The sequence below is a fragment of the Neofelis nebulosa genome, chromosome X (genome assembly GCF_028018385.1).
Source record: "Neofelis nebulosa isolate mNeoNeb1 chromosome X, mNeoNeb1.pri, whole genome shotgun sequence".
Lineage (NCBI taxonomy): Eukaryota > Metazoa > Chordata > Mammalia > Carnivora > Felidae > Neofelis > Neofelis nebulosa.
The window spans coordinates 33,415,263-33,420,178 of record NC_080800.1 but is presented as its reverse complement, the minus strand read 5'-3'; the positions used below and the strand labels follow the sequence as shown (position 1 = coordinate 33,420,178).

Below are 4,916 nucleotides of genomic sequence, written 5' to 3'. Positions count from 1 at the left end.
GAATTTGTTTGAATCCAGACTCCCTACTTAAAGCTATATGACTTTAGTCAATCTATTTAACCTCTCTTAGTCTCAGCTTCCTCATCTAAAAAATGGAAGGATATTAATATCTACCTCACTGGGTTGGTGGGATAATGAAGGGTACAAATGCACACGGTGCAATGCTCAACAATGCATGAGTTTTACCTCCCTTATAAGTGTCGTGCACAAAATTGAGAAAAATGTTCTAGGTGTTGTGTGACTGGTCAAGAATGAAGGGTGATCTTGACTGTCTATGTTTTTTTTAAGATATTCATTTTATTTTACTTTAGACAGAGAGTGAGCAGGGGATAGAGGCAGAGGGGGGGAGAGAGAGAGAGAGAGAGAGAGAGAGAGAGAGAGAGAGAGAGAGAGAGAGAGAGAATCCCAAGCAGACTCCATGCTCTGTGTGGAGACTGATGCAGAACTCAATCCCACAATCCTGGGGATCATGACCTGAGCTGAAATCAAGAGTGGGACTCTCAACTGACTAAGTCACCAAGGCACCCTCTTGTCTGCTTATGTTTTAAAGACAGCATGTCTATGGTGCAATCTCAGACCAACTGTGCTACCTTTTTAAAGACTTGCCTCATATTATTGGCTCACATAGAAATGTGCAACCAATTTCAACCACCAGAACATTTTAATATAAACAGCAGCAGTTGAATTGAGGTATCTGATAAAAAATATCAGGCTGAGTATCTATAAATTGTGAAGCCTCATGGGAGGAAGGGATCATGTATCAGGCCTCCATAACGAAACACCACAGACTGGGGAGCTTAAACAACAGAAATTTATCATCTCACAGTTCTGGAGACTGGAAGACCAAGATCAAAGTCTCAGCAGAGTTAGTTTCATTCTAAAGCCTCTCTCCTTGGTTTCTAGATGGCCACCATTTTATTTGTGTTCACATGCTCTTCCCTCTGTGTGTGTCTGTGTTCTAATCTCTTCTTATAAGGACACCAGTCAGATTGGATTGGGGCCCACCCTAGTGGCTTCATTTTAACTTAACTGCTTCATTAAAGACTTGATAAAGTTTTGATACAGTCACATTCTGAGGTCCTGGGGGCTAGGACTTCAACATAATGAATTTGGGGAGGAATACAATTCATCCCATTTCATTTGTAAATGAGAATTCCATTTTAACACACTGCAGATTGGGGTGCCTTGGGGACTCAGTCAGTTATGTGTCCGAGTCTTGATTTTGGCTGAGGTCATGATCTCATAGTCATGAGATCGAGCCCCGCGTTGGGCTCCATTCTGTGTATGGAGCCTGCTTGAGATTCTCTCTCTCTCCCTCTCCCTCTGTCTCTCCCCAGTTCAGGCTCTCTCTCAAAAATAAAATAAAATAAAACACTGCAAATTTGTCAAGGCTTCTGGTCATATGTTAAGACACATTAGAAACACATAAAAGTGAAAAATGTTGAGACAATATCAATTTAGTTTCAGGGGCGCCTGGGTGGCTGAGTCGGTTAAGCATCCGATTTGGGCTCAGGTCATGATCTCACGGTTCATGGGTTCAAGCCCCGCGTCGGGCTCTGTGCTGACAGCTCAGAGCTTGGACCCTGTATCAGATTCTGTGTCTCCTTCTCTCTCTGCTCCTCCCACACTTGTGCTCTGTCTCTGTCTCTCAAAAATGAATAAACGTTGAAAAAAAAAGTCTCTAAATTTAGTTTCAATAATATGTAATAATAGTAGCATAATATATAATATTCATACTAAAAGGGAAAACCCCTGAAAAATTATTCACTGAGGGAAGAAATAAATAATGCATCCTGTTCTGTAAAGATAAAATGGGTAAACTGTTGAGTCTATGAAACAAAGCAAAACAAAACAATTCACGGGAGCAGGTGGTCTCTCTCTATATTTAAGAGCTGGGCTGGCATTTGAACACATGTTTCTTCTTGGCAACGTAGGTAGAAACGTTTCTTTGGAGTTTGAACTATAGAAGCAGCTCTGTGAAAAAGCTACAATGATGATGCTACTGCCCTGCCGGTGGGTGCTTGGGATTGCTGTCAGAGATGAGAAGTCGAGGACATTGCATTATCTGAATTTTCTCACCCAGTCCTTATATGAAGGTCACCCAATTTCAAGATGGCCACACAGGGATGGGAAGGAAAACAACATTTCTTGAACATCGATTACTGGCAGGGTCTGTGATAGGTGGTCTGCATTCACTAATTTAATACGGTGCTCATATAAAGATTAAGAAGTAGTTCTTCTCGGGACGCCTGGCTCAGTTGGTTAAGCGTCTGACTCTGGATTTTGGCTTAGGTCATGATCTCATGGTTCATGAGTTCAAGCCCCGCAGTGGGCTCTGTGCTGACAGCTCAGAGCCTGGAGCCTGCTTAGAATTCTCGCTCTATCTCCCTCTGCCCTTCCCCTGCTCCCCTGATTGCTCTTTCTTTCTCTCTCGAAAGAAGTACTTCTCATCCCCATTCTACAAATGACTATGCTGAAGATTAGAAAAGCCAGGTACCTCACCTAAAGTGTCACAGTGGTAGTAACAGAGGTAGGATTCAAACTTAGGTTGGTCTAAAGACAAAGCATTAGTACTTTTGATTATACCAAGCAAATGGGTCTAGACCACTGCTGTCCAATATAGTAGCCACTAGCCATACGTGGGTCTTTAGATTTAAAATAATTAAGTTTAAATAAAATTTAAAATTGAATCTCTCAGCTGCACTAACCATATTTCAGGTGCTCGGTAGCTATATGTAGCTAGTGGTTTCTGCATCGGAGAGCCCAGATGTAGAACCACTTCCATTATCATTGAAACTTCCATTGGACAACACTAACAGCCCCTGGCATGATTTAAGTGTATAATCACTTCTGTGAACCTTTCATTGACCAGATGTTTTACAGCAACTAATAAAAATGTACATTTTAAAGGTACCAATTTGATCACTTTTGGAAAATCTCTAACAATCATGAAAGATGCATGTCTTCAAGTGCATATACCATAAATGGACAATTTAACTAATAATTTTAAAGTGAACAGGGGTGCCTGGGAAGCTCAGTCAGTTGGGCGTCTGACTGGCTCAGGTCACGGTCTCACAGTTCATGGGTTTGAGCCCCACGTCAGGCTCTTTGCTAACGCATCAGAGCCTGGAGCCTGCTTTGGATTCTGTGTCTCCCTCTCTCTCCTCCCCTCCCCCCACTCACACTCTGTTTCTCTCTCTCTCTCTCTCTCTCTCTCTCTCTCTCTCTCTCAAGAATAAAAATATTAAAAAGCTTTGCGCAGTGGCAGTATCGTAGCCAATGAGGTTTATCCGAGGCGCGATTATTGCTAAAAGAATAAAATATTAAAAATTTTTCATATAACTTGAATCATAGGGGTTCCTGGGTAGCTTAGTCGGCTAAGTGTCAGACTCTTGATACCGACTTAGGTCATGATCTCTTGGCTTGTGGGTACAAGTTCCACTCGGACTCTGCACTGACGGCACATAGCCGGCTTGAGATTTTCTCTCTGTCTCTCTGTCTCTCTGTCTCTCTCTCTCTGTCCCTCCCTCACTTGTGCTCTCCCTCTCTCTCTCTCAAAATAAACATTAAAAAAATTGAATCATAAAGTAGGCATTATTTTTTCTTCTTGTTTTTGTGTTCAAAATAACATTAGTAAGACTCATCCATTTTGTTACATATAGCTATAGTTCATTCATTTTCTTTATTGTATATATAAAATTCCCTTTGTATATGTATATGTGTATTATGCCACACTTTATTTTTCTCTTCTGTTGGTGGCTGTTTGAGTTGTATCCAGTGTTTGACTATTACAAATATTATCCTTCTCTGAAAAAAAGGAGGATTTTCCATTCTGCCCAGGTGACACTTGGGTTAATAGAGATTTCCAAACACTTCTCACCACAGCCACAATAAGAATACATTTTATATTGTGACTCGGTATACTCATAAATGTATAGAATGGAAATGAAACTTTCCCCAAAGAACAATTGCCTTGATATGTGCAGTGCCCTTTTATATTTTCCTTTGTATTCAATTCTAGTGTCTCCTTTAAAAAAAAATGTGGCTTTGGGTTTCAAAGTCTAAGTTAGTTAAAAATAACATTAAATGGACTTTCAGTTCCCTTGGTGGCCAACGTTGTGGCCATGAATGTGGAAGCCACAGGTAGAAGAATTCTGGAATGTAAGTTATATAAGAGATATGGATGGCAATCCTAGGCTAGTGGGCTCTTCAGAACAAGCCTTCCACGGTTTCCATGACTCCCCATTTTTCAGGCTGATAAAATCAACCATGTAAAGAACCCAAACTCTCATGGCAATCTGTTTCTTCCTCTCTTCTTCGCCAGAATGGGTACGTAAATGCAGCATACAACCGAAAGCAGCAGGAATGTGGAATCTGTCACCAGTCTTTGTAGAAAGCATCATGTCCCAGAAATGGTCTGTCAACCTATCTCACCCAGGCTACAAAAGAGCTGACCCTGTCCCTCACGTCAACAGCCCCTCAGAGGATAATCTCTTTATTTCTTTATGGGCCCTTTCAGGAGCTAGCCCTTCCCCAAGGTGTGGACGAATTACTGAATTACTCAGAGAAGCCAAACCTCAGCCCTGAATCAGCATGCCTCTTTGCCAAGCCACCCTTTGTTTCCCCTCCGTTTCCATGTTCACTCGGCTTCCTTCACTGCAGATCCTGTCGCCTCCCTCACCCTATGTCCAGCTACCTGTTGCCATTGTATTAACTTGCCTCTGGGTATTCTGGGGGCTCTTTCCCAGCCTGCTGGAGATGAGACCCTAGATTAAAGGACCACAGCCTTTCTGGAGTGGCAGGTCAAGTTGCCAACTCTGATTTTTCTGCAGTTGTCAGCCACAGGTGGTGAGGGAGAGTGACATCTGGGGAGTGTGGGTGTGGGGTGGGCACAAGGGTGACGGCAGGCACTCTTG

General features: G+C 42.3%; 1 pseudogene; it reads left to right on the top strand.

The window, feature by feature from the left end:
* Positions 1-3,250: 3,250 nt before the first annotated feature.
* Positions 3,251-3,411, top strand: LOC131503372 (U4 spliceosomal RNA; annotated as a pseudogene).
* Positions 3,412-4,916: the final 1,505 nt, after the last annotated feature.